At 40.5% G+C, this 21,383-nt stretch overlaps 1 long non-coding RNA gene and 1 pseudogene across 1 annotated transcript in view; both read right to left on the reverse strand.

Moving 5' to 3' along the window:
- Positions 1-2,180: 2,180 nt before the first annotated feature.
- The window catches only part of LOC145445037 (uncharacterized), a 31,051-nt gene continuing 11,848 nt past the window's right edge, over positions 2,181-21,383 (reverse strand). Inside the window, exon 2 of the long non-coding RNA XR_013916865.1 lies at positions 2,181-9,921. This is a non-coding gene — a long non-coding RNA (uncharacterized LOC145445037). The remainder of the gene's footprint in view (positions 9,922-21,383) is intronic.
- LOC145445025 (enoyl-CoA delta isomerase 1, mitochondrial pseudogene) overlaps positions 16,409-21,383 on the reverse strand; it is a 288,929-nt pseudogene continuing 283,954 nt past the window's right edge.

Here is a 21,383-nt window from a genome sequence, read left to right on the forward strand (position 1 = left end):
ATGACACATTTCTATGCAATATACATGCTCCCTATGGTGTGAGGGATTAAATTAAGCTCTCCCTCTCTCTATCTCTCTCTCTCAGACGGACACACTGGGTTTAATTGAAATAAATTTACTAATACAAATCAGTCATTTCATTTCATCAATCATATAATCCAACAGGGCAATACACAGTGAAACACTTATTTGTCGTAGAAAAAATCGCATATCCTTTCACGACCAAACATAGGAATCAAGTGCATAAATGAAAGGACTCTCGTTTTGATATACTGAGTTTGGCGTATAGACCACACATCAAGCTCACAGTTACATGAAAGGCAGAATTTAGTTCGGTATGATATGAAAACAAAGTTACTTCTTCCTGGACTTCAAGGCAGCTATGTACATGCCAAGGCGTGTTTGTGCTTTTGGATGAGAAACTTGATCAGCAAAGAGGTTGGCATCATCCTTCCTTATCGCCTTGAGCTTATTGATATTTTCCTGTCGCAGAAGAAATTTTGTCAAGCGGTAGGCTTGAGGAGGTATGGACATGAAGGAATCCAACTGTTTCTCTTTATGCCTTCCGCATCAGATTTTCCGCACTGTCGATTTCATCAACCAAACCGACTTTCAAGGCCTCCGCGACACTGAACATTGTTCCTTGGGTCAAATGGAGCTCAGTTTTCATGGTTTCAGCGATAAAAAATGGTGCCACAAGGCCCAATCGAGTTTCGTTTAATCCAATAGTCTTGTTTCCGTCCGACTGCATAATCCGATAATCACACACCAGTGCCCATACGCAACCTCCCGCTGGTGCATGACCATTAATAACCGTCACAGTTGGTTTACTGCATTCGTACCAAGACAGATACCATTCTTATACGCTGGTCCAGTAATCGACCAGGTGCGCGTGAGATTGTTGGTACATATCCATTATGTTGAGTCCGGCGCAGAATACTTGTCCATCAAAATTAGACGTCAGGGCGATTCCACGGATGTCTTTTGATGACTCAGCTTCTTTTATGGCCTTTACTGATGCATCTAACATGTTTTTGTGCAGGATATTAACTGGCGGTCCGTTCAGTTTCATTTTGCATATACCCGTTTTGGAATCGACATCGATCAGAATTTTATCATTCAACGAATTGAAACATCTGACGGCTTGTTGACTCTGAACCAACGATTGGACAGATTTGCCCGCACGCATTAGAAATTTAGTCATATCTGAAGACAGAGGCAGCTTCAAAAATCTAAAGCTTGGTACAATCTGTAACAAACCAAAATTCAAAAGACATCGGTTATTGCCGTACCGGTATTCAAACCAAGCATTATGTAACGGTAGGGTCTATACATAGTATAGGCCGTATATAGGCTACTGTCTGAAGCGGTAGCACACAGTTGATAAAGGGCATTACAATATGCAGAAATACCACCTTGGAACATAAACAAAGTATGGCTATGGCAGTGGTTCCTAAATGAGTTGTTCACAACCACTGGTACGAGTACCATTAGTGGTACGCGAAGTCATTTCAGGTGGTTTGCAGTAAATGGATTTCTTTTTAAGTAAAATTAAAGTTTTCGCAAATCGTTAAAATATTTTTTAATGTAAGAAATATATCTTCATCGAATGCATAGATAAATACTTTATGCCTCATTCGAGTAAGCTGCACCCCGCCTAGATCAGCTTGTGGTGAAGAAACAATTGCGACTAATATCACCATTAATTTTGCCTTATTGGTATGCGTGTGTTATTAGTTATCAGCTAGGGGCTGCGTTTGATTCGAAATTTGTGGGTAAACTCATTTGGTAATCTGCCCAAGGTAATAATCCTATATATACATTTCGACTAACGTTGAGTTACCAGTTATTTTGTTTGTACGCAAGAAAATCATAGAACCTTGACGTGGTACGCGACAAAAAAAGTTGAGACATTTGGTGATCCGCAAATAGGCAATATAATTACTTCCATCTGATAGTTCCGTTGCGCATAGGGTTACATTTAAAACAAATGGCATTTTAAAACCCTCTGTTTGAAACATGTTTCAAACAGTGTTTTAAGAAAACTGCCATTTCATTACGTTTTTTTTCAAATGCTGCATAATTTTGCCATAATTGTGTAAATACTTTCGAAAAACATGCAGTATTAGCCTGCAAACCATTTGCACCCGACATAGTCGTCGGTGTATACCAGGGCTGTGGAGTCGGAGTCGGAGTCGGTGGAGTCGGAGTCGGAGTCGGGGTGATTTTCGCTTGATGGAGTCGGAGTCGGAGTCGGAGTCGTGAAAACTGTAATAGCTGGAGTCGGAGTCGGAGTCGGAGTCGGTGGGAAAATACTGACTGGAGTCGGAGTCGGAGTTTGTGAGAATGACTATGATTTCGACTCCGACTCCGACTCCAACTTCTCTATCATGAAAACATTTGCTCTCAAAGAATTTTCAATATAATTTTTATGTACCACCAATCACTGTTATTATTAAGCATACAGATCAGCTGCGGCCAGCCCATGGCAGGCAGGCCAAATTTGGCACACGAGAAGGTTAGGGTGTGGCCTGCGAGGTAATTCTCGAAATTATTTATGACATCAGGTACAATTGCAAGGCCAACCAAAATTTGATTAGCATGGCCGAGAAATTTGATGATGACTAAAACAACAGTTCTGAGGCATTGATGTATCCAGGGGTCAGCCACATTGATCCCAGATCTTCGTATACGACCATGAAGTAGAATATTTCATAGCAGATTTATTTGACTTGAAATTTTTCTCGGTACTTCGCATGATTCATTGTCACTAGATTTCTTGCATTCAGTATTTGAGCCCCCTTTTGAAAATTATAAATACATATTCTTCACAGAATTGAGTCTAACTATATTCGCAATTAGGAGATACGACTTTGCTTGTGCACTCGCAGCGAGATCGTCGACAAAACATTTGCACAAAATGATAGAGGCATGTTCACTGATACCGTCTATTTTGCTATGTTCAAACGTCGAATAATCCTGTCCTTGCCAAATGAGCCCAGTGGTATACAGATGCGACCCCCAATGTATGTTAGCGACATATTTATTGATATAGCTATAGCTAGCTAATTCAGTCGTTATCTTGCAAAAAAATTTCGCGCTTCGCGCGACCACGGCCTGATTGTGCACTGCACAGTCGGATGACATAATGTTATCAATTTTAGAGCGTAGTAATATAAGTCTTGTTTGCAATGTTTCATAATTCGATTCGCTCCTATCGACGACTAAAAAAAGATTATCAACATTCCCGTTGCCCGCGCAATGGTTCGTAAATCTCAGGTGTCCCTTTCGCCGAAAAAGTTGCCCACCCCTGATATAGATAAAAGACTTGCAAATTACAACTCAGTTGCGGAGGGGAAGAAAATCGCAAGATGCGTTTTCGCGATGCAGTCAAAATTGATGCAATTTTTGGAATTATACCATGATACTGTGACGGAGAAAATGCATCGGCTGGTTTTGTAAAATTGTAAAAATATGTGAATATGACCAAACGATGCTTCCCATTTGACAAAATTAAAAATATTTGTAGTGTAGCTTAGCTGTTTGGGTCGAACAGCTGATTAAGAAAGACTGCAAGTCCCAATCCTTGAATACTTGATTAAGTACATGTAGACTAGACATAGGCTATGGTCTTTGACTAGGCCTACTTAACTAAATTCCATTTATGACCAATGTCTATTACTAGTAGTAAGAGTGTTTGTGCTTGTAATCAGGATAGTGTGTAATGACAAAATTAGTAAGTTCAATTTCTTTATTAGTTGCTGAGTCATACACCAGAGCCAGCACCGTAACTGCCGCACCCCAAACCCCCCAATTCGGGGGGGCCAGAGCTCGATGGGGGGCCCAAAATTATTTCGTGAATTAGCATAAATCATAGAGTATTTTTGAAAATTTTTTCGCGCTGTGCGCGAATTCACGTAGCCGTTTATCTTTCTTATTGGGTATTGGGCCATTACCGCGCCACGACCCACCAAGACATACAATCAAGTTTTAGGCCATATAACATGCGACTCCAAGAAGTGTGCCAGAACGATTGGCAGCGAGAAAAGCTTGGTCGAAAAGGTCTATGCCCTTATGCAGATCAAAGACTTCGCTATATATACAAAATACATATAGGTTTAATTGTCCATAGGCGCCTAAATGACTGGCGCCGAATGTTCCTGTCTTTGCAATCTGAACCTCACAAGACAAATACCATCCCGCTGGGAAAATTTTTATGCCAGTGAAGAAATACCAATTTGAAATCGTGTGCTTCTCTTAGTTTAGAAGCCTACGTTTGGGCGGTTCTATATTTTCTGATAAAGCAGACTGGAAGTCACGAAATAACATCATGTAACGAAATCATATCAACGGTTCCGCCCGCCCGAAGATGTTTAATCATTATTTACGGGCCCTCCCGTTTTCAAGAAACTTCACTCAGCTCTACCGGTAAATCTAATTACGTGAGTAGAGAAGACAATAAATTGATAGCATATTATATATGCAGTCGCCGATCTGATTTACCGATTTTATCATAAATTATCGAAAATTTTCGCGCTTGGCGCTGGCTCTCAATACAGTACGGGTAATTTCGTGACAAACGTGAACAACGTGATGGGGGGTCGTTTTATCACCCTATGGGAGCCCAAGACCCACGTTCTTGGAGGCCTGACGAGGTGCTGTTTCGTTCCTGCCAACGGGTATACGCCCGAAGATGTTTAATTATTATTGAGTGGTCCTACCATTTCAAACACACCTCACTCAGCTCTACCGGCAAATCTGATTACGTGAGTAGAGAGGACAATATATTGATAGCATATTATATATGCAGTAGCCGATCTGATTGACCGATTTTATCATAAATTATCGAAAATTTTCGCGCTTCGCGCTGGCTCACAATACAGTACGGGTAATTTCGTGACAAACGTGAACAACGTGATGGGGGGGGGCGTTTTATCACCCTATGGGAGCCCAAGACCCACGTTTTTGGGGGCCTGACGAGGTGCTGTTTTGTTCCTGCCAACGGGTATACGCCCGAAGATGTTTAATTATTATTGAGTGGTCCTACCTTTTCAAACACACCTCACTCAGCTCTACCGGCAAATCTGATTACGTGAGCAGAGAGAAGATAAAAATTGATAACAGTGTATGCAATTCCCGATCATACTGACCGATGAAATCATGAATACTAGAAATTTTGCGCGCTTCGCGCGCTTAGGCGACTAAAGCTGATTCACTAAAGAAACTCCCAATGAAAATGATGAATAGTGGTAAACAGTGTATCGCCGGAGGGGGGTCTGGGGGGCGAAGCCCCCCAGACGTTCGGTCTATAACACTATGGGGGGCCCAAGACCAAAGTTTTGGGGGGGGGCTGACGAAGTGCTGTTACGGCCCTGACCAGAGCTTCACTTGGATTTTTTATCTACATTTTTATTATACAGGATTGGATATCTGCCATATTTGAATGATTCATACATTTCAGGATATTAGAGAGTCCATGTTATAACAACTTGAATAAGGAAGGATATTTAGCAAATCTTTATTTCATGTTAATTAGATGGTGGATAATTCGAGCTGTGCAACAATGAAACAATTCAGCATGCCACAGTTAATCATATGTTTGCATATGTTTAATGGTTGTATAATAGTCATTCAACCGACAATGTGGCATATAATTTTCGAGGTAAATTGGTAATAATGCTGGAGTCGGAGTCGGAGTCGGGAGTCGGAGTCGGTACGTTTAAAGACCCAGGAGTCGGAGTCGGAGTCGGAGTCGGTACGTTTAAAGACTCAGGAGTCGGAGTCGGAGTCGGAGTCGGTATATTGAGAATGTGTGGAGTCGGAGTCGGAGCCGGAGTCGGTGGTAAAATTTACCGACTCCACAGCCCTGGTGTATACGATATGGAATGACGGGAACCCTCGAAATCGTCGCCGGTTCAACACTTGTAGTACGTAGATATAGATCATTGGTACGGAATGGATATTCTGAAGATTATTGCCGCCGACCGTAAAAATGCTGCATAACGATGTAGTCCTGATCATAGATATTTTGGTCCGTTTATGACAGGATCGGAAGCCTATTTCGTCAAAGGAGCCATTTGTACCCTATATTTTCATTTGTCAATTTCAATCCCCTGTGACGCCACACTTGAAGATTCGTGACGTCATGGATGAAAATAAAACTAAAGAAACACGTTTCAAACAAGGGCCATGTTTAAAACATGTTTGGTTTAATGTGAATATTGTTTTAAATGCAACCCTATAGTTGCACAGTACATTGTTGCCTAACCGTCATTGTGTCATTCTACTCTTTTCTGTTTTGCTGTCGGTTGTGTTCTTCGATGCTTGCTTAAAGTCACATTGGTTACCTTTACTTTAGCAAAGCTTTGATTAGTTACGACAATTTAAGCAACATAGTAGGCCTACTGTAGCAGAAAGAATTCTGAAACCAAACAAAGTCGACATCAGTCAGGCATCCGCCTCCGCTACGAAATAATATTCGCATCGGAAGATGACCTTCGATGATTTTGCTTCGTTATTTGATCGAGAGTCACAGACCGACAATATGGAGATTGTTACAAATTTCGTGTCTTCGTCGGTCTATTCCTATTTTGATGAAAGTTTTACTTACAATGCCGCAATAGAACTTACCGACAAAATTTATCTCCAGCAAAAGAACCGAATCTCTGTCCGTCACTTGCTAGTAACTCGCACTCAGAAGCCCGAAGAGACGTTCGAGGGGTTTACCCGACCGTGCCTTGGCAGATCTAGCGAAATATTGCACATTCAAGAATCCTTCCGAGGAAGATCATCGCATGGAGTCGATCCGCGACGCCTTCGTTACTGGTCTTCGATAAAACACTATTAGGCGAAGATCATTACAAAGTGACGAGACTGTAACCCTCGAATTGTCACTGACAAGAGCCCGATCGCTAGAATTCTCTCAGCAAGCTCTAGTATTGCAACAATCCGTGTTCATCTGTCGTCGTCGACCCGCTGGAAAATCGTCGAAAACAAAAGTCGGACTACCATCCGCAGAAACTCACATTCGAATCAACTCAATCAGTAGAACAATCAAACCTGATCGAAATTGCTTCATGTATGGTTGGTCAATGGTCATTTGGTCAATCATGCCACACCCGACATAAATGTCCAGCGAAAAGGAGCGAGTGTGACTATTTTGGAGTCACAGGTCATTATGAAGTTGATTGCACGAGAAAGACCATACTGACAACAGGAAAACAGTAACTGCAATGATCTCGTAATTCAGCGCCATCGCAGTACCCAAATGTCTCACAAAAGCAAAAATCATAGTGAAGATCGGATGCTACATAACCTTTGCTTTGTTTTGCTTGCATTCGCAACTCTAATTTACAGCCCCACTGCAGACTGGTTGAGAAAATTATCTCATCTCTTCTCGATTTACGACAGTGAAGTATCGATGTGGCATTTTGTGGATTCTAGGGCACACGGGGATCAGCGGAAACGAGGAAGCCGACCGGCTAGCGATAACGGCATCTTACTATTCGGCCAATGTCGGCCAGCATTTGCCGATATTATCAAAACTCGAGGTGCGGAAGATCATCCAGCGGCATTGTCTGGTTCGATGGGACGAAGAATTTCAAGCATCCGCCAACGGACATCATTATAAAAATTTTAATCCATCCATTGCGAACAAACCGCCGGCACGTAGAAACCGCGTAGAAGAAAGTATCCTGTTTCGTCTTCAGTCCGACCACTGTCATCTGAATAACCATTTGTTTAGAATAGGTTCAGTGGAATCTCCACTGTGCTCTCTTTGTCGCTATCCTGAAACCACTGAACATTTTTTGATACACTGCTCAAAATATGATTTCCATCGTACTTTCCTCATTGCTAAATGTGCTGAATTGAATGCTGATTTCCGCCTTGAAATTTTCCTCATGGAGGATCAAATCATCCCGTTTACAATTGCATTTGTGTTATCCTGCAACCGTAATTTGTGAACAGCCGTGAATGTGTTCTTTTCAACTGCTCTGTAATTTCCCTTTTCTCGCCTTGATATTCTTTCGTATTACTGAAATGCTATTTTTTTAAATGTCTATCCAATACGTACTCCATCATTGACTGATTTTCATTTATTACGCAATTCTTGATCGTGGTGCAAAAGACCAACAGGTGATAAGCGCCAAATTTTTCTTTTTAATAAACAACAACAGCAACAACTTGAAATATACTCCGTACTACAATGCGGTTACATTTGCTTCTAAATCACATTCCTGCAAGATTGAAGTAGACTACCTACAGCAGGGCTGGCCAACCTTTTCAGCCAAAGGGCCACATTCGATCGACGAAATATTGCGCGGGCCACTAGCCGCGCGAAGCGCGAAAACTTTTCGAAGTTCATAGCTCAATAATATTGTCACTTGACTATATTGCGGGGCTGCAGTATATCGCTGGGCTCAGTTTGCCAGGACTGGACTATTCAGCGCCTGGACATATCAATTTCGAAAGCTTCGACCAACATGCGTCAAATCATTTTGTGCCTAGGTTTCATAGTCGACGGTCTTTCTGCCAGCGCAAACGCTAGGTCGCATATGTAGAACGCGACACTTTGTCTCGTAATCGAGAATATAGTTAGACTCAATCTGATACATTAGGCGTTCTTTCATTTTCACTAAGGGGTACCAATATTTAAAGCAAAAATCGAGTGACAACATGTTGCGCGAAGCGTGTAGAAAATATTTACTTTTGATAAATTTATCGCAAATTATTCTGCTTTATTGTAGTGTACGAAGATCTACCAAAGTGGGACTGGCTCATGGAAATGCCAATGCGTCGTAACTGATATTTTAGTCATCACATCTCAAGTGTTGCTTCCAAACTAATCAAATTTTGGTTGGCCTTGCAAGTTCACAATCTGTGCAATCCATTTTTTATAACAATTTCGGAAATTACCTCGCGGGCCCTTCAAAACCTTCTCGCGGGCCACATGTGGCCCGCGGGCCACGGGTTGGCCGGCCCTGACCTACAGACTGGATGGACAATTGGACATTCTTGTAAACGAAATGAAATATACGAAATTCCCTCAAAGGAATGGAAGATTTATGCGGTGATGTGGTGCTTGGTCTCGATTGCATAAACGAGTAATTTTCGATATGTACGGTGATAATGATACCTTGGAATTCCCTCGAAATCAGAAGTACACTGTGTGCGGAGTTGCTCAAGCATGTGACGAAGCACCACAAATTTTCAAGTTCATGGCACCGAGTTGCAAACCGATCACTACTGAATCCAGAAGATACAGCGAAGCCGATCTACATTTTATTAACACGGAAGCTGCTGAACTCGAGTCACGATTTTGTAATGATTCGACTTAAATCGAGTCATTTTCTCAAAATACGAAAATGAATCGACTCGAGTCAATCTATGTATTGACTCGACTTCGACTCGAGTCATATGACTAGAGACTCAGACGTCCAAGACGGACATTTCATTGTAATTTCGAAGAATAGTAAAATATACCCACACTATTGGGAAATTTCTATTGGCATTGGTACTTGAAAATGCGACCATAAAAAACTGCTAAAAGTGGAAAATTAGTATATTATAAATGCGAACCATTCGATATCACCAAACAGAGGTAAAAAAGTGGGTTCAACAAGACTTTAACTAGAAACTGAGCAGTCGACACATTGACTTGGACTCGGACTCGAGTCATAATACCATGACTCGGACTCGACCATCTGCTCGCTTACTTGGACTCGGACTTGACTCGGTGGTGAATTGAAAATGAATCGACTTGACTCGAGTCAAAACTATAAAAGCGAGATTGACTTGTGACTCGGAGCCTTGGTGACTTGGTTACAGCACTGATATATACAATTATACATACATCTGATATATGTTTAATTGTCCATAGGCGTCTAAATGGCTGGCGCCGAATGTTCCTCTCCTGGGAATCTGAACCCCACAAAACATAGAAAAATTATTTACCATCAGTGAAGAAATGCCAATTTGAAATCGTGTGCGTCTTTTAGTGTAGTTTGGGCGATTTCAATATATTTTGTCATCATATTAGCTATGAGGTCACTAAATAACACCATGTTTCGAAGTAATTATACCAATCGGTTCGCCCGAATATGTTTAATTATTATTATTTACGGCTCCTAGATTTTTCAAGACAACACCACACTCAGCTCTACTGGCAAATCTGATTACGTGAGAGTCAAATCATTGATAGCAATATATACAAATCTCGTTGACAAGTAGCGGCAAATAGCCAGACTGGTGTATTCTGACCAGAGTTGGATCAATTACATTATTTCAGTTCAATTACAATTACAATTACAATTACTTTCATGCATGTTTCAATTACATTACAATTACAATTACTCCATGCTAAAAATATCAAATTACAATTACAATTACAATTACTCCTTGCATGCTTCAATTACATTACAATTACAATTACAATTGCCGCTGTTGAACATGTAATTGAATAATCATAAATTCAACCGTGCTCCTTGACAACCGTAGCGTCGTAATTACCAACAATTCAAGTATTCATGTTTCATTCATAATGCGCAAATACCCGTTAATTATTAAAAAAAAAAACGTTTTCGAACTATTCCAGTATGCAGTATGTCGTTGAAAAAAGTATTATAATATATGCGCGTGTTGGATTTGCGTATATAGTATATAATTAAAGAAATATTATTATTTTTATCGAGGGACGTAGGAATTAGGATGAGGAGTAAAAACAAAACCGTGCTTTGTCAGATAAGACGTTATATAATATCCAGTGGTCTGGTTAGTTAGCCAGACGAAGTAACGATGCAGCATCGTGATCTGAAATCGTATTGTAGATTGCCAACCCACGGATAGATGCGCAAGATGTGAGTCACGGATGAATGCACCGACAAACGTACTGCAGAGCCGGCTAAAAGCAGCAAACTTTGTAGTCCTAGAGCTGGCGATCCAAGCGTCCAAATTTGATGCATCTGGTCTTTATCGTAAGCTATTGATGCACTAATTCCGAAAATACAAATTAAAATCTCGTCAGGGCAATGTATCTGCTCCAAAATAGCCGTTTAAGGCCGACTGTTCTGAAAAGTGAGAGCGCCGCAGCAGCATGACCACAACAATGACCAATTACGCCCAGCGATTGTTCAGAACAATGCCGATTCCAAGACTTTCACGACTATTTTGGGATGGTACCATTGCCTGGAAATATACTTTTATTGCGGAATCAGTGCGATTAGGACCATACATATCAAATTTCGACGCTTGGATCGCCAGCAATAGGACTATCAATTCTGCTGCTTTTAGCCGGCTCAGCAGTTCGCTTCTCGGCGTATTCAATCGTGAGTCACGTGTTGCGAATCCATCCGTTGGATAGTAATCTAATAATTGTATACAATGGCAGCCGAGGCCAGCATAGCGGTAAAAATAAAAAAACTTCGCCTGCAAGGGCACAGTCAAGGGCTTCCGAGAATGGATCCATCAAATTCCTTGTCGACATTTAAAGAGAATGCATTATAAGTCAATTGTTTTATGTTGTGCTTGTCAGGTCTCAATAGCAATTTTATGTAATTGAAATTGTAATTGAGCAAAATTTTTGTCAAATTACAATTACAATTACACAAAATAAAAATGCTTCAATTACAATTACATTACAATTACATTGAAAAATGTAATTAATTACATTCAATTACAATTACAAATTACAATTGATCCAACTCTGATTCTGACTCGGGGAGGGGGCAGAAGTTTGCTTTATCCCCATATGAGTGGCCAAGGCCAACGTTTTTTTGGGGGGGCGGGACTGACGAAATGCTGTTTCGGCCCTAAGTGCAGTAATCCTCCGATGAGATAAAAGCGTCCTCAGTTATTGCGGCTATTCATAAATGGGCTCATTTTTGCATGGGAGACATTTCACTCTTGTTAACGACCAAAGACCTGTCGCTTCTATGTTAGACAGCAATCGGTCCGTAAAATCAGAAGTACTAAAATTCAGTTGTGGCGTGTCGAACTTGATCAATTTTCGTATGATATCGATCCAAGGGAATTGAATGTTGCGGCTGATATGTTCTTGCGGACAATATCTTCATATTTCGCATCGATTTCACTATGCCTAAACGCGATACACGATACTCTGGGTCATCCGGGAGTCACAAGGTTGCATAGTTTTATTCTTTCATTCGAAAAACCTCTCGTCCTCCCTGAATGACGTTTGTGAAACCTTCGCTCGCTGTCGCATCTGTGCTCAAATTAAACCAAATTTCTACAAAAGCAGCTACCAAGTTCTTATGAAAGTAACGAATCCTTGGGAAGGAATCAACGTAGATTTCAAAGGACCTTTGAAATCTAACAAATGCCCATTCGTGTTTGTTGTCATAGACCAGGCGTTTTCAACCTGTGGGCCATGGCCCACTGATGGGCTACCACAGGAGCATTTGAGATGGGCCGCGGATCAATTTGGAAAATTGTGGAGTCTAGTGAAAGTTAGTTCAATTAGGCCCCACAAAATATAGATTCGTATGGTCGATAGTCTTCGAGCTTTTCAGTTGACTCTTATAATGACACGTAGTGAAATGTGTGGTGTCGCAACGTACAAGTCGAAAATGGGAGGAGAACGAAGGCATAAATTTTTCCTACTGGCTACGTTTATGCTGATAACCCACGACTAACAGCAACTAGAATATTTTCGATTATATATTATATTACCGTATTGCCCATAGTTGACTGCAGCGTTTCTGACCTCTCTCTTGTATTTCAATGGGCATAAAACAAACGTAGGTAACCACATTCAAATCGAAATCAAAACTGTCGATCCCAATTTATCCTCTTCCCAATTTTATGCTTATCTTCAGAAACATGAAAACTTGTCATTATTATCAGCCTATATTACAAATTCATAGTTTCTGTCCATTGATCAGAACTGCTTGAAGCTAACCCGACTTATACGTACGTGTCCAATGTCCATTTTCCTGACGGCCGTCGAACGTATCGCTCAACGATTTGGCCCGTTTTCCTATACTATAGAAACGCCATCGAAAATTGCGGAAACGCAACAAACCGAAACTTGTCCAATGTCCAGTCCATCAACATTGATGGCCACGAGCATAGTCTCGAAGGTTCGAACGGCGAAGTGAAGTCATCTGATGAAGAACCTCAAGAATCCAACCATTCAGATGATGCAACAGATGACTCCGTAACAAATCTAGGTGCCCAATGCCCAGTCCTTCTATTCTGTTCTGCTGTCGATTGTGTTCTATGTTGAATAAAGCCGCATTGGTTACCTTTATTAAGCTTTAGTTAGTTACGACCAATGCTCCCTCTAAGCTGCGCGCACAGAAAAATCTGTGCCACGCACAAACCAGCCAAAGTGATGAATTTTTATTATTGTTTTTCGTCGTTACGCACTGTTGTCCAAGGGACCGCGCAGTGAGCTGGTGAGCGCGGACAGACTCGAGAAAAATCAGAGGGAACATTGGTTACGACTTACGACAACGCAATGGTCGGTTGACGATAACTGTAGGCTGTACCTAGTGGTTCCAAAAGTTCTTCCGCCTGTGGCACACTAGAAAAATTATAAAACGCTTGCGGAACTCTTGAACGAAAGTTGCTTTAAAATATTTATACATGCTATTGCTATGGCCGTGCTTATTTATACGACTGAAACAAGGTTGCATTGTTGACAAACATACCCGCATTTCATCGTCAATTATTTTTCCAGATTGCCAGATTATCCTAAAAACCGCTGCACACCAAATTTGGTTCAATTCAAGCAAGTATATAAGCCGCCGCAGAGCCATTTAAAATTTTTCATTTATTATGACAAAGTTAAAAAAAAAAATCTGCCAATGCCATGAAATAGTTGAGCTGTCTTAAAAACTATGCAAAACAAATTTGTCTCGATTCCAACCCGTAGAAGCGGAGATATTTAGTTTTTCATAAATAATTCTGGGATTACCCACCGTCAATGCTATTTTTGCAAATCCAGAACTTTCAACTGCAATAACTTTACTTCTACATATCGGAATCGAGTCAAATTTGTTTCGCTTCGTTTTTGAAGACAACTCAACAATTTCATGGGGTGACAGTAAAATTTAGAAAAAATCAATTATTCAAAATAAATTTACATTGGCTCTGCGGCGGCTTATACTTGTCAGAATTGAACCAAATTTGGTGTGTAGCGTTTTTTAGGGTAATCTGACAATTTAATCAGCGAATCACTGGAATCCCGAAAAAAATGACTTTTTTCTCAAATTGTACTGACTACTTTTAAAATAAAATTGTTAGGTTACCTAATTAAAGGCTGCACACCAATTTTGGTGCAATTCCAACCTATAGAGGCATTGCTATAAGAGAATAAAGTTTTGGATTTATTTAATAAAAATACACATAGAATTTTTTCAAATTTGACTGGCTATCCCATCAAATTGTTAGGTTGTCCAAAAATACGATACACAGCAATTTGGCTCAATTCCAACCAGTACAAGCGAAGTACAAAATTTTGGATATGGAAAATAGTAGGCTATTTATGGTGGCAAATGCTTCAATTATTTATTATAGGTCCACCCACCGTAAATACTGTGACCTGAAATCTAAAATTTTTAACGTCAATAACTTCGTTTCTACTGGTTGTAATTAACCCAAATTCGTTGTGCATTATTTTTCCAGACAATCTAACAATTCCATGGGGTTGCCAGTAAAATTTGAAAAAATTTAAATTTATTTCTGTTGAACAAATTTAAAGCTTTTTCTCTTATAGCAATGTCACGATAGGTTGAAATTGAGTCAAAGTTGGTGTGCAGCGTTTTTCTAGGCGACCTAACGATTTTATCAAGTAGCCAGTGGAATTCGAAAAAAAGTCATTTTCACAACACCAGTAATGTGCCAAAACAAGGTTTTAAAAAACGGGAGTCTTTATTCTTCTGCATAAAGCGCGCTGGATTCATTGCTGCCAAATGGATTAAGCAGTGTTGGGATCAAGTCACTACCTTCAAGTCACGAGTCATTTCGAGTCATTGCACATTTTGACTCGAGTCAAGTCAAGTCAATAGATATTCAAAGGTGACTCGAGTCAAGTCAAGTCACTCGATTTTTGGAGGTGACTCGAGTCAAGTCGAGTCAAGTCAAGTCAAGTCACGAGTCAAGTCACATTTCAAGTCAAGTTGCCTTTTCGAAGTAGGAGGCATGATTACGTCATTGCAATTTGCTAGCTGTCTGAAATACAGATTGAGTGGTCATTGATTCCGAACCGGTGAACGAACATAGAGTTAAATACGCACGCAAGAAGACGCTGCATCACTCACATATACGTAAAACTATTAAACTACCCAAGTAATTACATAGCATCAGTTTATAGTTACCAGCCAAAATAGAGAATGGACAAACGAATTGAGAAGCTGCAATACATTACCCGTTTACAAATAGATATGATACAATTCGAGCATGCGTTGAGGACAATATAAATTATAAAGGTAAACGAACAGAGAACAGAAATAGACATTTTGCTATTTTATTACTACTAGAGTGAACGACAACGTAAGCTGTCAGCTTCGATCACTTCGTTTGCGGTCAATTTATTTATGATAGAACAATCCCGGCTCAGTGGAACGCTCGATCATTGAATTATTGATCACTTTCGGGGGTTATACCAGCGTTTCGCGAACAATCCGAACATATGCAAGATACAGTGATTTTTATCGACACCGATTACTTGATGACTTGAAATTGACTCGTGAATTTTGCTCCGAGTCACGAGTCAATCCACATTTCTGATACGTCGAGTCAAGTCAAGTCAAGTCATTTTTGCAAAGTGACTCGAGTCAAGTCAAGTCATACGAAAAAAGTGACTCGAGTCTGACTCGAGTCAAGTCATGACTCGAGTCATCCCAACACTGGGATTAAGTATACTTATCTAAAGTTGACAGCAAACCGTGAGAATATTGCGGTGTAAGCTTCAGTTAAGACAATGTGTTAATGAAATTCTTGCCAAGATTTGATTCATTCCAAAGATTTCTTCAAGACAAGCCAGCCCAATTATGACGCCTGAATTACCACACTCATCGTCACTGCCATGATTGGTTTCATTGTCATGGTTACATGAGCTCATTTATCAGCTGTTCAAGCAGTTAAGAGTGCCTTCAAGTGGCATATCCTTGTCTGCATGCCCAATATGAAATATAATATTTCTATTTTTTTTTGCGGCACACCTTAAAATATGTGGCGGTACGCAGTTTGGGAATCACTGCTGTAGACATATCTGATTAAATTCATCTCGCTCATGCCTTGTACTGGGCTGATGAACCCCTGAATGCGTTATTTTATAATTATTGTAGTGCTACATATTATCGAGTGGCGCATGTCAAAATGACACATTCCTATGCAGTAGCCATATGGTGCGAGTAAACTCTCTCTCAGATGGAATGACACTGTGTGTAATTGAAATAAATTTACTAATATAAATCAGTCATTTCTAACTATCCATCAATCATAATCCAACAGGGCAATACACAGTTAACCACTTCTTTGGCATCGAAAAATCACATATCTTTTCACGACCAAACATAGGAATCATGTTCATAAATTAAAGGACTCTTGTTTTGATATACTGAGTTTGACCATGACCAGTAGACCAGATATCCAGCTCCAATTAGTGGAAAGGCGGAATTTTGTTCAGTTTGGAACGATATGAAAATAAAGTTACTTCTTCCTGGACTTCAAGGCCGCTACGTACATGCCTAGACCCGTTTGTACTTTAGGTTGAGAAACAAGATCAGCGAAGAGTTTGGCATCATCCTTCCTTATCTCCTTGAGCTTATTGATGTTTTCCTGTCGCAGAAGAAATTTGGTCAAGTGATAGGCTTGCGGTGGTACAGACATGAAGGATTCCAATTGTTTCTCAGCTTTTCCCATCAGGTTATCCGCAGTCTCGATATCATCAATCAAACCGACTTTCAAGGCATCAGCGGCACTGAACATTGTTCCTTGGGTCAAATGAAGCTCGGTAGCACGTTGGTTTATTGCGGCCTTCATAATTTCAACAAAAAAAAATGGTGCCACTATGCCTAAACGAGTTTCGTTCAATCCAATCGTCTTGTTACCATCCGACTGCATTATCCGATAATCACACATCAATGACCATGCACAACCTCCCGCTGGTGCATGACCATTAATCACAGCCACAGTAGGTTTGCTACATCCATACCAAGACAGATACCATTCCTGTACGCTGGTCCAGTAATCGATCAAGTGCTCACGTGATTGTTGATACATATCCATGATGTTGAGTCCGGCACAGAATACTTGCCCATCAAAATTTGATGTTAGTGCGACTCCACGGATGTCTTTCGAGGATTCCGCCTCTTTTATGGCCTTTACTGACGCATCTAACATGTCTTTGTCGAGGATGTTGACTGGTGGTCCGTTCAGTCTCATTTTGCATATCCCAGTTTTGGAATCAACGTCAGTTAGGATTTTATCGTTCAACGAGCTGAAAGATCTGGCGGCTTGCCGACTCTGAACCAATGATTGGACAGATTTGCTGGCTCGCATCAGAAATTTATTCATATTTGAAGATGGAGGTAGCTTCAAAACATTGAAGCTTGGTACAATCTGTAACAAACCAAAATTCCAAACACTACGGTTATTGCCGTACCGGTATTTAAAACAAAAATATGTACCTTACCAACAATGTCTGAACCAGTTAGACAAACTCACCTAGGGCATCGAAATATGCAGAAATATCATTGTGGCACCCATACAATGTTAGTGTAGGCTATGACAGTGGTTTCTTAAGTACGGGTTGTGAAGCATATAAATTTACGTGAAATATGCTGTAATTCTTGTGGTTAAAATGTTATTAAAAATCTTCTACAACAGCTTTCACGCGACTGTACATTTTCAAGTCCATAGTGTTGGTTACTAAACAATAACTGACCAATGCAGACAAGCTCCTATGACAATATTGTTGCTCATAAAAACCATGCCAAACCCGTTAATTACGAAGGCCGGTTTGATGTCACAGAAAGTTTCGACCAACATTTAGCAGCCGAAGTATACAAAGCTCTAGCTTGCATGACATAACAGCCACGTTTGCACTAGTTAGTCACATTGTGACTGATTACTGTGGCATCAGGTAGCCTAAAATAAGGGAACCAGTGATTTACACCCTACGTGCATTGAAATCAGTATTCAAGTGGACAAGTTTCTGTGACAATAATTTTATTGAATCAATGATTACCATGTTTTATAGAACTGTATAACCTACTATAACGCTGTTGTCTGTGTACTTAGCTCAGAATCTCAGGGGTGACGCAGTCAGTGGGGAGGGGCAAATATTTGATGAGTTCAACAAGGGAACTACTAAATGTTTGTAACAAGATGGGCTGTAATAGAACTTTTGTCACAAAAAAGAACTCTGGGGGGCATCGAGAGGTAATTTCATCATTACACCATATACAGTACATACAATTCACGGACAGACACATACGCCATTTCTGTAGTAAAATAAGTTTGGTATTGCGAACGCAAGACTTATATCTCTTTATGACTACCGGATTATTACAAACCAGTGACGCTAATAATAAAGCGTATTTTATCACATAATGATAAATTAGTGTATTTGCTAGTAGAGAGAAGATTTCTCAAAGTTGATGAGCGATGATGGTCAAAAATACTGGTGCTTTCATTTTGCATACACGTGATCGGATTTAGGCTAATGGTGCAGCTGGAGGGAAGTACCGTAGTTTCTATGAGGATTTAAGACATTTTATTATACATCTTGTATCATGTTTATGCTACCACGGCCTCAAACAATGCTATGAACGTACCGTTTCATAATTATGACTAGATTTAGACTCAATCCCATAAATTACGCATATTTCAGGTTGAATAATTCTGATAAAAACATTCTATGTTTGTTTATTTACAAAAAATTACGTCGCTTCCGACGCCTGGCTACGCCTTTGGTGCCCAGTGGGCATTGCTCACCAGATGGGTCGCGCTCTGAAAGCCTTGGTATAAAGCCCTAGTATAATAGTACAATGTACAAGAAGACAACTGATTAAGTAGGTCTACTCGTACTTTAATTGAGGTTGGACCGACGCTTATGTTGCACAGTATCATCTGCGACGCCGTGATGGCATTTCAAACTCAACAGCACACGTCTTTCTCACGCAAAACTTGTGGAATCAGTGAAAGCTAACAAGCATGCTCCACAGTTATTGGGCGCCTGGTGCGTTACCGTAGGCTTACCAGAGACGAAACGTACGTTTTTTTTGTTGAATATCCTAGCATTTAACCAAAACTTTAAAATCTCCCCACCCCGTTTGATTCTAAACAAAGCCACTTAACTACAAACTCAGTTGGTTCCACATTTATTATGCCTGAGCTGAACCTTGGACTCAACTGTAAATATTGACCTATTCACTATTCACTTCGCGTGTCACAGAAAACACTTAATAAGTCCGGATAGATTCTGGATAGTGACAGAATTGGTTCACGCCATCCAGGTGATTTCGAATGAGACTCATGTAATGTTTGATTTTCTTTGTGGGTTTCCAGTACCCTTACCCGGTAAAAAATACTAGTGTGATACTATTCTCATTTTCAATAGAAATCAGCGACTAGGTGAATAATGAAGGTATATATTCAGGTGTCATTACATTCTACGGCTTAGAAATTTAAAGAGCTTTTTGGATGTACAGAAAGAGAGAGAGAGAGAGTCTTTATTTTCATCCAACCAAAATACATAACTATAGAAATTAAACATGGAACGGCAACGACCGATTTTGCAGCTTCGTTCCGCTCCGCCGAGGCTGGAGTGGAGAGTGGTTTTGCGTAAGCGACTGTAGGATTTCTGGCAATCCAAAAGCTATCTTCCCGAGCACAGAAATTATTGAATATGGTCTTGATCGAAAGCCACTGTTGCACCGATTCCGAAAATATAAATTAAAATAATGATCAGGCACTGATCCACCTAGAATCCGTCCTCCAAGTCGAAATATCGGCATTGTTCGAACAATCGGAGAGTCGCAACGGGTCATTGTTATGGTCATTGTGTTGCGGTTACCCGATTGTTCTGAACAATGCCGATATTTCAGACTTGGAGGACAGATTCTAGCTGGATCAGTGCCTGATCATTATTTAAATTTATATTTTCGGAATCGGTGCAACAGTAGCTTTCGATCAAGACCAGATTCAATAATTTCTGGGCTCGGGAAGATAGTTTTTGGATTGCCAGAAATCCTACAGTCGCTTACGCAAAACAATTCTCCTCTCCAGCCTCTGCGAAACGGAACGAAGCTGCAAAATCGGTCGTTTCCGTTCCATGTTTAATTTCTATAACATAACACACGGCAGTGATGGTGGTACAGAAAATATGCTTGCACAGTATTCGGTATTAAAAATCAATGATCGATAAGACCGTGAAGGTAATCTAGTCTGATCACACCAGCATCAAACAGGTACACTTGACTCTAAGCCAGGGCTGGCCAACCTTTTCAGCCAAAGGGCCACATTCGATCGACGAAATATTGCGCGGGCCACTAGCCGCGCGAAGCGCGAAAACTTTTCGAAGTTCATAGCTCAATAATATTGTCACTTGACTATATTGCGGGGCTGCAGTATATCGCTGGGCTCAGTTTGCCAGGACTGGACTATTCAGCGCCTGGACATATCAATTTCGAAAGCTTCGACCAACATGCGTCAAATCATTTTGTGCCTAGGTTTCATAGTCGACGGTCTTTCTGCCAGCGCAAACGCTAGGTCGCATATGTAGGGGAGACCGGGGACAATTGTAACACTTTTCGTATTTTTCAACATTACGTGTTCTTCTCATGGAAATTTCACTTCCAAAGTTTTATATAAAGAAGCCAACAACTCGATAGTTGATATGAAAACTAAATTGGAACTCAATCAACAATCAATCATGGAAATTTTGGGTCGCAAAAATCGCTGCTCAAATGTTACAATCGCCCCGTACCCAGGGGCAATTGTACCACCCTTGCGGGGCAATTGTAACAGTGGTATTTATAACTAAACACAAACTGAATGAACAACGAAAACGGAAGCACAAATTGTAATATTGCATGAAACTAAAGGAAGAGACGTTTGAACGCTTCCAGGCTACGCCCCATCGCATTTATGGCATCTGAATGCAATATCACCCTTCGTGTCTTGTTCAAGCTTAAAGTGTACAAGAGACACATTCATCCATCATCTCCCTACACATATTCGGCCTCTTCTACCAAGGTTCTGTTGTTCAGCGGGCATAATGGTTCGGTCATTCAGTCACCTGCGAAGGTGCGAAACCGACCTGGCTAACATATCTTGGTTGAATGGGCCGATGATAGTATAGTAAAACGAGGACGCAACATTGTGTGGCGTCAAAGCTATAATGACATTTATCT

The sequence above is a fragment of the Botryllus schlosseri genome, chromosome 8, assembly GCF_051294905.1.
Source record: "Botryllus schlosseri isolate E-star chromosome 8, Bs_hap1, whole genome shotgun sequence".
NCBI lineage: Eukaryota > Metazoa > Chordata > Ascidiacea > Stolidobranchia > Styelidae > Botryllus > Botryllus schlosseri.